Genomic DNA, 17182 nt, shown 5'->3' with positions numbered 1-17182 from the left:
AACTTAGAATAATAACAAGTTAGGGTTGGCAGGGACCTCAGGAGGTCATCTAGTCCAATCGCCTGCTCAAAGCAGGACTATCCCCAACTAGATCATCTCAGCCAAAGCTTTGTCTAGCCAAGTTTTGAAAACTCCCAAGGATGGAGCTTCCACCACCTTTCTGGGTAACCTGTTCCAGTGTTTTACTACCTCATAGTGAGAAAATTCTCCATAATATCTAACCTAAACTTCCCTTGCTGCAACCTGAGACCATTGCCCCTTATTCTGTCAAGAGAGAAAGAGGAAGGAGAAAGCAAGGACTGGTGGGAGCTTTGTGTTGGCTGACCAATGCTCCTACCAGTTGTGCCCCTGTGGCTCCCAAAAGGTCAGGTTCCACTGAGATTTGAACTCAGATCACTGGATTCAGAGTCCAGAGTGCTGACCATTACACCATGGAACCAACTTGCTGGTGATAGGTACCCATGCACTTTGCTGTGTAGACTAATTAGCTCTGCAGTAAAACATCACAGTCTACAGAACTAGGGACAGCCATTCAAAAAACAGAGCCTGAATTGATTCGATCTTTGCAGGGTAGCCTAACCTGCATAGATTGAACCAGTTTGCAAGTGAATAGACATTCACTTTTGACTCTGGAAATGCATGCACGTGCCTCCAGTGGCTCAACCCAAAAGCGAGGGGACATTAGATCAAGCCCTCAGCTGCAGGGCCTGGTGGGCATGGCCAGCCCTGGCAGTAGCCTTAAGTGAACTGGCCAGGGAGGGAGTTTAATTCCCCTCTCCCTGTCCCACTGGCATGGACCTGAGCCAGGGTCTGCCTGGCACTCCCCCTTCGCTGCTGCAGTGGCAGGGGCAGGGACACAGCCAGTAGCCAGCCAGCATGGCCCCTTAGGCAAAGGGGGCAGGGAGGAGGTTTATTTCCTCCCTTCCTCTGGCTTATTCTGCTGCTTGCCCTGAGCATGGAGCGATCGGCAGAGGTGGCAGTCAGGGCTAGCAGACCCTGGCTGCAGTCCCCCAGGAGCAGAGGGGGCAGAGGAGGAAATAAACCCCCTCTGTGCCTCCTTTGCCTCAAGGGGCCATGCCAGTTGGTGTCTGGCTGTGCCCCTGTATGTGTAGCAGCAAAGGAAAGGGAACCTGACACAGGCTGCTATACCCTTGCCTGGCAGACCCCAGTTGGGATCCATGCTGGTGGGATAGGGGAGGGAGGCAGGAAATAAACCCTTTCCCTGCCCCCTTCACCTTAGGGGTGCAGACATCTGGCCATGCCCTCACCCCTGCTCCAGCTAGGGAGCAGAGAGGTGGGGCGGTCCTGCTCTGCTGAAGCAGAGAGCATAGCTCAGCCCAGTCCAGGGCTGCAGAGCATGCTGGGATGCTGGAGGACTCTGGTTTAACTTAAACCAGGAAGGGGTCTGGAACAGAAGTTCCATAAACTGGTTTGAGCTCAATCAGTTAAGCCTGATACTACATTCAACCAGGTTTATCTCAGACTGGTTTCGGCCATTTTGAAACTGGTTTATGTTCACTGAACTTATGTTCTGTTACAGGTTTAAACCAGTTTCTGATCACTTAAACCAGTTTAGATGTAACTTCTATCTCTAGTCTCTGGTATTAGGGCACAGTAAACTAATTAACTCTGCTGTAAGATAGTACTGTCAGGGATGGTACTATCTTATGGTGGAGTAATTAAGTGCAATTAGATGCACGTGTTGATGGTGACCGCCTGGCACAAACTGCATCCAGTCAGCCCAGCCAGCTGGGGACCAGACCCCTTTGCTGTCCAGCACTGCTACCTGGAGCCTGGGGCTGACCCCCATGCCCTTTGCCAACCCAGGGCTGCTTTGCCCTGGCTTAAATTGCTGCTCTCCCAGGTGCATGTGTAGATGCTGTGCCTGGGAGCACCCGACTGTGGCTCAAACTGCTCCAGAGTTTGTCTCTCATAGATTCATAGATGTTAGGGTCGGAAGGGACCTCAATAGATCATCAAGTCCGACCCCCTGCATAAGCAGGAAAGAGTGCTGGGTCTAGATGACCCCAGCTAGACACTCATCTAACCTCCTATTGAAGAGCCCCAGGGTAGGGGAGAGCACCACCTCCCTTGGGAGCCCATTCCAGACCTTGGCCACTCGAACTGTGAAGAAGTTCTTCCTAATGTCTAGTCTAAATCTGCTCTCTGCTAGCTTGTGGCCATTGTTTCTTGTAACCCCCGGGGGCGCCTTGGTGAATAAATCCTCACCTATTCCCTTCTGTGCCCCTGTGATGAACTTATAGGCAGCCACAAGGTCGCCTCTCAACCTTCTCTTGTGGAGGCTGAAAAGGTCCAGTTTCTCTAGTCTCTCCTCGTAGGGCTTGGTCTGTAGGCCCTTGACCATACGAGTGGCCCTTCTCTGTACCCTCTCCAGGTTATCCGCATCCTTCTTGAAGTGTGGCGCCCAGAATTGCACGCAGTACTCCAACTGCGGTCCGACCAGCGCCCGATAGAGGGGAAGTATCACCTCCCTGGACCTATTCATCATGCATCTGCTGATGCACGATAAAGTGCCATTGGCTTTCCTGATGGCTTCGTCACACTGCCGGCTCATGTTCATCTTGGAGTCCACTAGGACTCCAAGATCCCTTTCCACCTCTGTGCCACCCAGCAGGTCATTCCCTAGGCTGTAGGTGTGCTGGACATTTAATTAATTAATTAATAATTAATAATTTTTTATTTATTAATTTATTAATTTATTAGTAAATTAATAAATTAACTCTCATTAATAGTATGTGTAGATGTACCCACTGAGTAAGAAGACTGGAACTGGGAGTGAAAGAGAGAGACAAGGAGAGTGATGAAGGCTAGTTTGGAAGACTGGGACTGGCTGGGCATGGAAACTGGGCAGAGAAGCCTGAGGACTGAAACTGAGATAAGAACATGACTGGGAAAAGGAGCCAGGGGTGGGGAAGAGACAGGACTGGAAAGGATGGGGAAGGATATATCACATTCATGGGGAACAAACAAAATAGCTTGTGCCTACTAGACAACCCTCTTCTTCAGTGTCTGTCAGGGACTGCCAGATTCACAAGTCTCACCCTGCTGCCACTGTCAGCAGATAGCAGGGAAACTTGCTCGTGTTTCATCCCTTTCTAGTGCTGGTCCACATAGATAATCACAACCTACTGCTGCTCTCAATTGCTCCACTAGTTCAAGTTCAGAGGTGTGTTTTGTATCCAGGTTGTGGATATTTGTATCCAAGTTGTGGTTGTGTGTTTTGTATCCAGGTTGTAGCCGTAATGGTCTACAGGCAAAATAATCAAAACTCATGGAAGAGGTGGTATCTTTTATTAGGCCAACTAGATATTTGCAAACAAATTATTTATTTGCAAGCCGTCGGGTGCACACACCTTTCATCAGGCATAGGAGACAGCAGAGATTGTAAACGTTCTCCTAGGTAGAAATGGAAATGTGTGTTTTGTGCGTGTAAAGAAAGGGCAAGGATGCCACGGGATGGAAGGTTTGGGGTGTGAGGGAGATTCAGATTGTTGTTTTAAAAAAGCCTAGGAAATTAGATGCAAAAACTACACTAGCACAACATCATTAAGGTTGCAAAGTCAAGCCCTCTACAGTTAGGAAATGCCAGAATCCAGATAGTTTGTGCTACCTTTATTTGGCTCATAATGTCTGTAGTATGACACAGTCATTAATTATAGGATCACATTGTGGTATCCTTCCAGGGGATCCAGTTTTTTTATAATTTTAAATCACATACTCTTGTTCCTCAGTACTCTCTACCCTTCCTTTGTTCTCTTGGCTGCTGGATATTTGCCTTCTACTAAACCACACCCCGTACAGCAAAGGAGATGTGCAGTCAGATGATTGTGTGCGCGCCCTTTGCTGGTCTACATTACAAACGACATCCAAGCTATGCTGTTACTTGTGATTATAGTGTGCCCTCTGCTGTCTTTTTATGTTTAATTCAGGACTGCTGAAAAGCCAAGCTCCCTTCAGGAAAATAAAAAAAAAATGTGATCCCACCCCACCCTTTTCAGTCTCACCGTGTGTTATTAAAGGCCCTCCCTCTGCAGGCCCCTAGCAGGCCCTTTGTGTTTGCTTCTGTCAGGAAATGTTGCTGTAGCTTTTCCCAATATGGCATGTCTTCTCCTTCCTGACGTGCTGGAGGAGCAGTCAAACAGATAACAATGCTACCATTTAAAGCAGGCCTGGCCAGCTGGTGACCCACAGGCTGCATACAGTCCTCAAGCAGCTAACATAGGCCCACAGGCCCCTACAGTTGCCAGCCACTTGGCAAGGGACTGTGCTCAGGGTGGCAGGGGGGTGTCCCTGGTGCAGCCTACAGAGCAGGGGGCTGGGATCCTGGGGCCCATCCTCTCAGCATATGGCCCACACCACATGTTGGCCCTGCATGTGCCCAAGTAGGACAGCCCTGACTTAAAGCATCATTGAAAGGAATGAGGCAGCTCACACCTTAGATTCATCATTTGAACGCTCTGCATATTAAGACAGATGTCTCTGCATGGGTTATTCTTTCTTTACGCTTCTTTCATCTGTATTGTCACGAGATAACCTGATTATATTTATTGTCATTCATGTGAGCAGAGAGATGTTAATACAACTCAACATGGGGTGGGCTGAGAGAAGGGCTGTGATTTTTACAGGGACAAGTGATTAAAGCCAATTTTTTAAAAATAAAACTGCGAGGAGGAAAGCACTGTTTAATCTGGCCCACATCTGATCTTCAGCACACGGGCACTGTTCTGTTAGCTACTGTCTTGGTTAACAAACAGAACCTTGTAGGGACAGATAAGGCTTTTTCCATTCCTCACTTCCCCTGGTACTTATCATCTATCCCACCCTGTACGTTCTTTAATATAGCCCACCAGATGTGAATTCTTAATTTATCTGCCTGAGTTCTATGTTTTCAAACATCGCTGGTTTGTCTTCTCTCTTGTTTTTCCCCCAGTCTTGCTTCCTCTTTGCCAGAATCTGATGTCTTTCTTTGGGCTTCCTACACTGCGGCTTAAACATGTTTGAACTGACAAGTGATCTATCACCTCCTTAGCAGAGTGTCTCATCTGTTCAGAAAAGACTTCACTCAGGCAGTGCTCGTAAAAGGGAGGAGACTCACTGTTACTTTGGAGAAGCTGACTGATCTTTGCCCTGGCTTTGAACAAAGCAGTGAGAACGTTTTTAAAATTTTATTTACTGTCTTGTTAGCTGGGAAAGGAAAAACAAGAAATAACCCCAGAAAGAAGACAGAGGAACAAGGTGAAACCCTGTGACATTATTTTTGGTTAATTGGTTGGTTTTTCTTGTCTGAAGCATACTGCTACTGTAAAGAGGATTGAGATATATGACCCTCTTCATACCAAGCATACAGTAAGAGAATATCAAGCAGTGGGGACTTGTTCTGTGTCTCTGTGTGGGGGGATGCATCTTCATCTACTATTAATGAAACCAAGCTCAGAGGAGGAATTGATAGGATAAAATTAATGCTTTTATTTTTGCAGGAAGTATTCTCAGTTGGTTTTGGATCATTCAGCCTGCAGAAAGCTTAGCCTATCAGGGTTTACATGTACAATTCTAGAATCAGTTGTAACTAGCCACTATGGGCCAATAATGGACTTGGGTATCTAATATGGCATTTAGTAGGAGTCTTAGTCAAAATAGGCAGTGACTAAGCAAGGTCACTAGTGCTGGAGGTGCCTGTACTCTGCAAACATCTCAGTTTTATCCTTGAAGTTTCCCAGGTCCTTGGAGTGGTACCTCTGCCCAGGCCCAGAGCTCTCCCCAGTACTGACAGCACCTGATTTTCACTTAGCTGCTTCATAAAATCTGACAAGTGCTTATCCAGCTTGTGAAGCTCTCAAGTACTTAAAAAACCTGGCCAAAGGGGCACTTCTGTGCTGACATTTAAGACTAAACCCAAGAATCATCCTCTGAGCCACACTTCCCTCACATCTTGTAGTCCACACCAAGGCTGTCCACATTGCACTACTTGTTTCTTGAGTGCAGTATGGAGATATGTCCCAAGTCCTTTCTGCCATATGAAGGGGAGCCACTCTAGGAACTGGTCTGAAAGCCACTTGTCACTCCTGGGTTTATCTCTGCTTATGGGCAATAAAGAGATAAAATGAGACACAGAAGGGCCAGAAGGCAGAGAGGGAATCACGAGACTCCTACAGGCAAAGGGCCTGGTCAGAGCCAAACACTTTGCAGAAAGGGGGGAGCATGGCACAAGTCAGTCTCTGACCCTGAAGTTTAGCAGAACTGCCAGAGTCAGGCTGAACAGTCACTAGGAGCCAGGCTGTGGGGTTTATGGTGCAGATGCTTGGTGGATGTGGGCTGGAGGACAACCCTGGAGCCAACTCTAACTGTTAGCATAGACTACAAATGATGTGCCCAAGGTCATTCAGTCAACAAGTGGCAGAGCTGGAATCTCCTGGTTCCCAATCCTCACCTAGTCCCTTTAGGCCTGAGGGCAATGAGGCTGAAGTCATGACTATGCCCTTCATTGTAACATGCAGGGAGCAGAAATGCCAGACAGAAGAGAAGGGGCAAATTCAAGAGAAATTGTTCCCAAAAGTGAAAAAAAAACACAACAGTTCCCATAAACACATGAAGGCTGTCCTGATTTTAATTAAACTAGAACAAAATTGAACCATGTGATTAAGAAAGCTTCTGGTCAGGTCTGTCTCCAGTGTATACAGTGTGAATGACATGCAGACAAGGGCATTTGTTTGATACGTAACTTCAAATTGAGAAAGAGGAAGAACAGCGGTGGTTGGATAATTCCTGGTGGGATCCATGCACCGAGAAGACCCTTTCCTGCACCCTACCAGCTCGTGGGCTCTGATCTGCCCTGGCTCTGAGCTAATGCGGCTCCATGGCATAAGCAGACAGAGCTGGTGCTGGGCAGTGCTGCTATTCTCTTGGCTACAGTCTATACAAGGTGGCTGCAACCAAGTGCAATTTTTAAATGAGTTTAGCTCATGTGGTGCAAACCCGTACACGGATGCTGGTGTCTTATTTCAGTGTTACTTTAACCAACTTGGGCTAAAGTGAAGCAAGCCAGTTTTATGCTGAGGTAAGTGTGTCCTCACACTGGCTTGCACTCCTTAACTAAGCCAGTTTAGAATCAGTCCAAAGTTAGGGCAATCCTGCAGCTCTGTTATGTAGACAAGGCCCTGAATTTACCTACACAATCTGGCTGGAATGTGATACAGCTGCGGCTGGGAAGCTGCAGGGGGGCCCAGAGCTCCCTCTGTAGCTGTGCTGAGAGGAGAGGAGGGGTGGGAGTGGAGCCAGATAATGTTTCTGTGGCTGATTTCTGGAATAAAGTGCTGGCACCACTCCAGAATCGAGCCCCTGTGCCACCCCTGCCAGTTTGGAGAGCAATTGGAGAGGGGAGCTTTTTTCTCCTCCTCTTCCCTCCCCTTTTCCAGGTGGTTTCCAAAAATCAGGGCAATCCAACCCCCAAGATAGGAAAGAGCTATTTTCTCTTACAAAATATGAACGTGTCTGAGGACAGCGACACAAGGGCTCTCTTGTGCTAGATGCTGTAGAACCAATGAACAGTCATGATTGTCTCCTATCTCTCCTGGGTGTATTTCATGCTGTATAATTATATCTCAACAGAGTTAATTTGCTGGGCAGTTTAGATGAATGTGAAGTGCATTCATGCAAGTGCCAGCTCCCCCACTTCCCCCAGATACATTTCCGCTCCTACCCCTGTGAGAACATGTCCGTTTGGGTGGTCTCAGCAGTATTCTGCAGTGCTTTAAAGCAGCCAGCTCTTGTCAGCAGTCTGGAAAAGGGTCTCTGTCTACCCACCACATCAGCTTCTCTTTCAGGCTAGGTTCACAGGAGTCTTGGAGGACAAGAAGCTGTCTCGGTAATGGGAAACGTCTGTGGAGTATTTGAGCACTGGCTTGCAATCAGTAGACTAAACTATGCCTCATTCAGAGAAAAAAAGCCAATAGAAGAAAGATTTTGTTTCATTTTGCTTTGCTAAGTGAACATCTTACATTTTCTTTGGAACAGCTCAATAGCTACAGGGCCAAATTTCCCATAAGCCAGTGCTGCTATTTAAGGTTGGGTGGCCCCAGACAATGGCGTGAAGGGGAGAAACACTTGTATGCTGCATTTTTAAGTTCCTTAGTCACTTCCAGGCTCACCAGTCACTTGTCCAGTCCACATCTTCTGGGTTTCAGATTCATCCAACAATGGTCCCTCTCCCTATTGGAGTGCAAGACAAAATGGCAAGTACCAACATGAGTTAAGACATAGACTCAGCCACTGTCAAGGCAGATGATTAACATTTCATCTTTTGCAGCAACAAATGACCCTGGCTGATTGGAGTTGTGCGGGCCGGGAGCAATCCGGGCCCTTTTTTGCGCTACATGGGCTGTGGCCAGCAGCCCGGGCACGCTGGGTCGGAGAAAGCAGGCGACACGCTAGAATTAGGCACGGACGCGTAATGGTTGATTCAAGATTAGTTTACTTACACCGAAGATGGTGGCGGTGCAGGCAGGAAAACTTGCTTGAGTTGCGGTTACAGATAGAAAAGAAGAGAGGCGGACTAGAGTTCCTTCCCGTGAACATTCTTCTAGCCCATCCAGTTGGAGGCTCTAAACCGCGAGCCCGTCGCGCCAACCGAAGAAAGTACTCAAAGTAGAGAGCTCTGAATAGACTCACACAAAGTTTGCTAGGCTCTGTGGAACTTGCGCGCAGGGAAGAGGGATACGTCAAGGATTGCGCTTGGCGACAGGGAGAGGCTAGAGGCTGATCAGACCCCTGTTGCCTTCTTGATATTCACGCTGGGTCCAATAGGCTCCGCAGTGCTTAGAGTGCTTCACAAAACGTGAAGCCCTCCTCTTGCTCTTTTTCTCTCTCCAGATGGTTGTGGAGTCCTCCAACTTGGGCGGAAACCACTCAAGCCTCTTATACGGCTAGCAAGCCAATCGCTAGCCGCCATGTGGGAATATTTTAACACAAGCCAATAATGGGACTCGAATTTTAATACAAATGGCGGGAACTCCTTGCAACGTGCATTTCTATGCTGCAAAGAAGAAATGCGCCCTGCAAAGAAAGCTCCAAAACGGCGGGAAAATAATTCAGTGGTGCCAAAGCACACACAAAACAAAATCACACCCTTGGGTTGTGACAGGAGTCTGGTAGGAGCTGGTGTGAAGAGATGGACGCAGACCTTTGATTCTCATTCACGAGCAGATGGGTTGTCCGCGGGAGAATTTGTGTTGGGATTTTGTGGGTTCTAAAAATGTCTGTTACTTGTAGCTTAAGGCCTGTCACTTGTTGCCACAGCAAATCATGTTATAGCCATTAGGGCTGTGTGAAACAGCACCATTTTGTTTCAACTTCCATTTTGCTGTTTCAACAGGACAGTGTTTCGTTTTGAGTTTTGTTTCGTTTTGAAAGCGCTATTTTGATTCATTTCATTGAAACTGTTTCGCTGTTTCAACGTTTTGCCCATAGGCTATACTGGGGAAGCACGAAAATGCCAATAACTTTGTCATTTCTTGCCTGATTTGGATTAAACTTGCAGGGATGGTGCAGGGATTTCTGGGAAACTGCACATTAAAGTCTTGAAAGCAAAACTCATGTCACATGTGTGTGTTAAAGTGCAGTGGGGTGAAAACTGCAGGCATGCTAGCCCCTGCTGAAGCCACAAAGCCTGCCAAGTTTCAAGGAGATAGATGCAGGGATTTCTGGGAAACTTCACCTCAAGCTGTTGACAGGCAAAACTTGTGACATGTGTGACTGTGTGTGTGTTAAGGTGCAACTGTTTTTCCATCCCTCCCCCAGAGCACTGGGATTGGAAGGGACGTCAGGGAAGAATCACAGTCACTGCCCAGCTACACATGTCAGTATCAGAGTAGTCCTTCCCTCCTCATGCCCCTCCCTCGCCTTAGTTTCTGTTTCCCTTCAAGCAAGCCCAGCTTTGAAACTCAAAACGTTTCAAAACTTGCAAAATGTTTCAAGTGCCCTTATTTCATTTTGAGGCTGTTTTGAAGCCTTTCGTTTAATTTTGATTTTGCTGTTTTGAGCTCAAAATGAGCCGAAACAGCATCGAAGCGAAACGCCCGGTGAAATTTTGCACACCTCTAATAGCCATTTCATTAAAGACACACGTGCCAGTTCAGTGACCCACACATTTACTTTCTAAACCAGGGTCAGCAACCTTGGCTGCAGGAGGGCTGCTGTGGCATTTCAGAAGGGGGATTCCCCCATGTGGCAGCAAAGTGGGAGGTAAAAGAGATGGTGGTGGCGCTGCAGGGTGGTGGGGAAGGGCAGTGACTGCAGTGGCCAAGTTGGAAGCAGCCCGTGCTTGGAGCTAAGCTCTATTAAAGTGGCTCCCTCTTCCCAAACGTTGCTCACCACCACTCTAAACTTTGAGTATGGTGAGGCGAGAGCCACTCACCTTGTAGGTCCAGATGAACCTCCCCATTTGCGGCTAGGAAACAGATTGCTGTTCTTCCACTGCAAACTGCCTCCCTGTGTCCACCTTCCAATGACCCTTGGATGCAATCCCAGGTCCAGCCTATGTGTCCTCCTTTCCTGTTCTTCTCTGGTGATGACTCTTCCATTATTTCCTCCTGCTCATGTTTCATTTCCCCTGTCACCTCCAATATGTTTGGCTGTTGGAAACATTCCCTTTCATGTCCCGTACCTAACTGTCCTAGGCTACCCAGCAGTGCTTCATGTAGCTTTCTGCTGACCTTGCCTAGCCATTATCACTGAGCTCCCTTTCCTGCAGTGCTTGTTCCCTGATGGCAAATCACTCAATGTGGAATTGCAACTACTCGTCTGCTTTGTTTCCTGACATTAATGTTTCTAAGCTGAATATTGCCAGCAGCTTCTTTCCTTCTCTTTCACAGTTGGATATTCTGACCTTTTTGGTTTACAAACATTTCTATGGCTCTTGCATGTAAATGGTCAAATAAACCAATGAACACCCAGTCCGATGGGTCAGCCTGGCACACAGAGATGAAGTCAAATGTTTTCAGAGGTTTCAGTGGTTAGATATTTTATCCATCCTTAGCCATCAAAAGGAAAACTTGATTTTCAGAGGTGCTAAGCATCTGGATTTCCCATTCACTGCAGGAGGAATTGAGGATGCACTGTATCTGAGAACAGTGCCCCAAAATCACTTTCTGACAGCCCCAAAGAAATTCCTTGGGGAGGCCCTAAGCTTGCAATTTTATCTTTGTGTGATAAAACTGAAGGGATAAAGGAATTTGTTGGCTTTCACTGACCTCCAGTGTGTTGGGATGGGAGTGGTATGATCTCACAGCATTATTAAGCGATGACACTTGCTTGTTTCTAGGGTTTGCTGCATTTACTAACACATTTCATAATGCCCTTAACCATCTCCATTTGTTGAACATTTCTAAGGAATAATGTGCTACTAGAACATAAGAACTGCTGTTTTCTGGGTCAGATCATAGGTCCATCTTGCCAGGTCTCCTGTGTCATGCACAGGCAAAGAGTGGATACTGAAAGGGAAATTAAACTGGGTATGGCCAGGGTTTTTTCCACTGTTCCTCTCTCACTTGTAGCCTCCAGCATTTAGAATCATGGAAGTTTTGATTTGGAGGCTGTATCTCTAGCTTCCATGCTCAATAGCTACTGATGCCTCTTTCCTTCAAGAATGTGTCCAATCCCTTTTTTCAACCTGGCTAAACTGTCAGCTTCCACAGCATCTTGTGGCAATGAGTTCCAGATGTTTTGTGAGAGAACTTCCTTTTGTTACTTTTAAATGTACTACCTACTAGTTTCGTTTTATGACTCCTAGTTCTTGTACTGTGCAAGATAGCAAATAATAAATCCTTATTTACTTTCTCTTCACCATTTAGCATTTTGTAAACCCTTATCATGTCCCCCGTCAAGCATCTCTTTTCTAAATAGAATAGGCCTAGCCTCTCTAGTCACTCCACATGTGAAAACCCCTTCATAACACTTCTCTTCTTGCCCTTCTCTGTAGCTTCTCTAGTTGTGTTCTGGACCTGTCCTTCACTGAACCAGCTTTTCTTTTAGCCTAGGACCCTTCAACTAGTGAAAGGCTGGCACAAAAGGCTGGCCTCCCAAAACACTACCCAAGCTCTGCTGAGGGAGTAGCATGAGATAAATGTATTCCAGCCTGTCTCTTCCTGGTGGCTAGGGCACCTATAGGGGAACAGTTAACTAATGGTGTTTGCTCAGCTGATAGAGGCTGCAGGTTTCAGCGCTCATGGTTTTGGGCGCTAACCTTGCTGATGATCTGAAGGGAGGCTGGGGAGAAGAGTTATATGTGCTCAGTCTATCTGCACACCTTGGGGAGCCTCAGCCAGCCATCACAGAAACTCTCTTAGACAGTAGAGAGATGTGTGAAACAGTAGCTGGACCCTCCGGTGGGAAAAGTTTGTATCAGATTTTGCCTGGGTCTTGTTTCTTATTGTTATATGGGGTCCCTTCATGCAGTGAGTTGGAAGAAGTTAACTTCTCTGAGGCAAGCTATTGCCAGAAGTAGATTATCTTGAATGTGTCATCAAAGCAGTAACCTCTGGAGAGCTCTGAGGCTGCGGCCCTGACTGAGCACCTCCTCCGCAGCGCACACCAACAAGCACTTCAGCTGCAGCAGCAAGGTATAGTGGAGGAGCCCAAGTGAATCAGGAGGACCAGGGGACAAGGCTGTTGGGGAATGGAGGCCTTAATTGTTTTCTTCCCTCAGTGGGAGGCTACTTGTGACAAGCAGTCACAAGAAGCTGCCCTTTGGCTTTTCCTTTCATAAGAAGAATACACCAGACACTGGGTGGGAGGGCGGGCAGTGGCGGAGTCCTTGGAAGAGCCGCTCCACTCAATGCGCTGTCTACCTTTAGATCCTAACAGAAATGGCTTTCATGTCTTACTGTACACGCCACACTCTTGTATGTTTGCAAATTTGTCCTTGTACAACATTCACTTCTCTCAGCCAGCTCTCAGACACAGCATACAAGAGCCACTTATACCAGGATCGGAGCCATTAGCAACAACCACTGACTAGCAGAGGGTATTGCTTGCTCTCCTCTAATAGGAAGTGAGGCTTGAGCAGGCTGCTGGAAAATGGAGAATTACTCTGACACCCATCTCTCTGAAAGGTCACACCTGTCATCATGTGAAGCAGGAACTGACGTGTGTGACAAGTGACTGACATGTGTAACATTTGTGTTTGCATATTGTATTATAATGGACAGATTGTAATGATGTTTATCTGTAAAACCCCCACAATGCTACAGGTCCTTTGCAAACCAGTTTAGTGTTGCCCAGTCTGCTGTTGGTGTTGGGATGGTTGAGGGTTTGTTTTTTTATGAGGGGATTTAATGCAGCTAAATAGCTTATCCAAGGATGGAGGGCAGAAAACTGTGCCCCAAATAATGTGGCTAGTTCAAATAATGGGCTTTACAAATGGTGCTGGGGCTACTGGTGGCAGTCAAGTGCCCACAATTTGCCCATCAGAAGGAGCAAACGATCGTATCCAGTAGTGTAACTGAGGGGGTGACTGGTAGGCAACACCCTGAAATGGGGAAGGGAGGGGGCACAAAAATAGCTGCCACTGCAGCAACAGCCGATCACACCAACAGTCTGCAATGCAGCAGTCCAGTGTTACCTTGGGCTCTGGAGGTTTTGTTTAACCACAGAGGCAGTACTGTAGTGTTGTAGCCATGAGAGTCCAGTGAATATGTGAAAAGCTGGACTGTTAGGTAATATCTTTTTCTGGATCAAATTTTATAGCTGAGAGAAATGTTAGACCTGCTTTTAGGCACAAAAGATGTCATTCTTCAAATCTGGGAAGGAAGCAGATACAGCTTGAGTTAAATACCAGATTAAACAAGTGTCTTTGTTTTAACTCCATAATGTAAATTAGAGGTGTCAAACTCACCTGCACCCCCAGGCTGGGTCTGGACTGCAAGGAGCTTTGCAGGCTGGCTCTGGGCCCAACAGTGACAGGCCCAACAGTGACAGGGCAAGTAGCAGCGCAGTGGCTGATGCAGTCATCACCCAACATGAATCCCCAGCAGGGCTCCATAGCTGAGAATATGGTGTTCATAGGCAACAACTGCGCACCAGAATGAATGCACACCAGAAATCTATCAAAGACAGAAATACCCAATTACCGGTGGGGGCACATTTCTCACAGGAGGGCCACTATCTCTCCAATCTCTCCGTCCTGATCCTCAAAGGAAACTTACACGACACTTCCCAGAGACGAGCCTATGAACTCCATTTGATCAGCCTTCTGGATACTAAAAATCATGAATTAAATATAGACAATGGATATATGACACATTATAATCTGCCTGACAACTGACTCCCCAGCCCAGCCGGTGGCTTCTTTACTTTTCATTCCATCCAGGAAGAGCACACACCAACTGCTGAAACTTCCTTAGCCTGACGAAGGGTTTTTGAACCCGAAAGCTTGCTTAATAACTATTCTCCAACTATTTGGGTTGGTCTAATAAAAGATATCAGATTCACCCAAGGAACCTTGTCTGCCTAGAATGAAGTGAAGTCTGTATGTGTTGGTGTATGCAAAACAGTGCAGAACAGTTGAATTTTACAATCTCCAAACTCCAGGCTTCAAAGGTCAGTCTCAGTATAAATGTGTCTCTGAGGATGGCCTCCCATTCTCCTTCCCTCTTGCAAGGGGTGGTTTTCATGGGATGGAATAATATCCCATGCTTGACAATGTTAAAACTAATAGTCACTGTGGTCTGGATGGCAAAATCCCCCAAGTCCAGTCAGTTTTCCCCTCCTCCTCACACCATTATTTTAGCTTCGTATGGGTATTTTCTAATTTTTTTTAATTAAATCTGAACTCTGTTGTACTTGTGAGCTTCTGAGTTGGCAACTTGGGAACAAATCAACATGTGGAGAAGCAATAGCAACCTGCAAAGTAGATAGAAGTATCAGCCTGTGGCCTTGCCATGGTGAAGATATTAAAAGGAGAGTCCTTCCTTTCCTTGCAGGAACAAAAAGTAATATCCTTGTTTATTGCCCATCCTTACAGGGTTGAGGCATTCACCCAGGCCCTTTTGGGAGAGGGCTGTGACTCATCGGGGGAAAAGCCAAGGCTCTGAGGTGAAATACATGATCACTTCAGATGCAGGGCAGACTAGAGGCTCACGAACCAAAAGAAGGAAGAGCAGGACTGGGAGAAAAATGGAGAGAGGAAGGAAGTCTCTGAGGTTTTGCAGCATGACCAGAGGATGAGTGACTAGGACTGCCAGTAGTGGAGGGAGCTGTTTGAGCACCTTGATGATCACTGGGATGAAGACCCCCAACTCCTAAACCTGTCCCAGCTCCATCTCAGACACCCAGGGACTCTCCCCTATGGTACCATGTCCTGCAGCCAATGTAGCCACATGTGCACAAAGTTGAAGTACCTGTGCACTAACCAAGCACTTGCACTAAGAATGTTAATTGAAAATGGTTTTCAAAGGAACCTCAAGACAGGCACTGTTTTCCTTGACCTCACAGCAGTGTATAATACTGTTTGGTACACCGGTTTGCTGGTAAAAATTGCAAGAGTGCTTGTTCCCTCTACTAACATCTATACTCCACAAATAATATCAACCCACTTCCCTTTTGAATAGTCTTATTCTCTTACATAAGGGGTGCCAAACCCATATGGCCCTGTCAAGAGTCATGGTGGATGGGTCGGTCTCGACCTGGAAGGGTGTGGGCAGTGGGGTCCCGCAGGGCTCGGTCCTTGGACCGATACTCTTTAATGTCTTCATCAGTGACTTGGACGAGGGAGTCAAATGTACTCTGTCCAAGTTTGCAGATGACACAAAGCTATGGGGAGAAGTGGACACGCCGGAGGGCAGGGAACAGCTGCAGGCAGACCTGGATAGGTTGGACAAGTGGGCAGAAAACAACAGGATGCAGTTCAACAAGGAGAAATGCAAAGTGCTGCACCTAGGGAGGAAAAATGTCCAGCACACCTACAGCCTAGGGAATGACCTGCTGGGTGGCACAGAGGTGGAAAGGGATCTTGGAGTCCTAGTGGACTCCAAGATGAACATGAGCCGGCAGTGTGACGAAGCCATCAGGAAAGCCAATGGCACTTTATCATGCATCAGCAGATGCATGATGAATAGGTCCAAGGAGGTGATACTTCCTCTCTATCGGGCGCTGGTCAGACCGCAGTTGGAGTACTGCGTGCAATTCTGGGCGCCACACTTCAAGAAGGATGCAGATAACCTGGAGAGGGTCCAGAGAAGGGCCACTCGTATGGTCAAGGGCCTACAGACCAAGCCCTACGAGGAGAGACTAGAGAAACTGGACCTTTTCAGCCTCCGCAAGAGAAGGTTGAGAGGCGACCTTGTGGCTACCTATAAGTTCATCACGGGGGCACAGAAGGGAATTGGTGAGTATTTATTCACCAAGGCGCCCCCGGGGGTTACAAGAAATAATGGCCACAAGCTAGCAGAGAGCAGATTTAGACTGGACATTAGGAAGAACTTCTTCACAGTTCGAGTGGCCAAGGTCTGGAACGGGCTCCCAAGGGAGGTGGTGCTCTCCCCTACCCTGGGGGTCTTCAAGAGGAGGTTAGATGAGCATCTAGCTGGGGTCATCTAGACCCAGCACTCTTTCCTGCTTATGCAGGGGGTCGGACTCAATGATCTGTTGAGGTCCCTTCCGACCCTAACATCTATGAATCTGTGAATCTATGAATCTATGAGTGATGCGAGGCTGATCCATGGGCCAGATTAGGCCACTGGGCCCAAGGGCCCTATCTCCTCCACCTATGCCAGATCCAGTGTTTCTGATACCCAATCCAGGATTGGCACTGTATGTGATGTGTCCTGCAACAGCTGGAGTGGGTACCATGCAGAGCATGGATGTTAGATCAGCCAGAATGGATGCCACAGGCTACACAGTCTGTTCGGGGCAGGCATTGCATATAGAGTGCATCCTGGACCCTGCATATAGAGTGCATGGCTGACTGACATTGTCAAACTACTCCTTTGCAATTGATGGTTCAGGGTGTACATGGGTGAGAAGACAAGTACTTGGAGAAGACAGACAAAAGGACTGCCTCAGGGATCTGTGCTTGCTCCGACCTTGTACAACCTCTATATCAATGACTTGTCGCAAGCCCAGTCATGGAAATTCATTCATGCTGATGACATCTGCAGTGGATTCCGTAGCT

General features: G+C 47.2%; 1 non-coding gene across 1 annotated transcript; it reads right to left on the bottom strand.

Annotated features, from left to right (window-relative positions):
* Nucleotides 1-367: 367 nt before the first annotated feature.
* TRNAQ-CUG (transfer RNA glutamine (anticodon CUG)) lies at nt 368-439 on the bottom strand. Its single transcript has one exon. It is a non-coding gene; the product is annotated as a tRNA-Gln (tRNA).
* Between the last annotated feature and the right edge of the window lie 16743 nt (nt 440-17182).

Source organism: Alligator mississippiensis, chromosome 1 (genome assembly GCF_030867095.1).
Source record: "Alligator mississippiensis isolate rAllMis1 chromosome 1, rAllMis1, whole genome shotgun sequence".
In the NCBI taxonomy this organism is placed as follows: domain Eukaryota; kingdom Metazoa; phylum Chordata; order Crocodylia; family Alligatoridae; genus Alligator; species Alligator mississippiensis.
The sequence above is the reverse complement of the archived record's forward strand: the minus strand, read 5'-3'. Positions and strand labels throughout refer to the sequence as shown.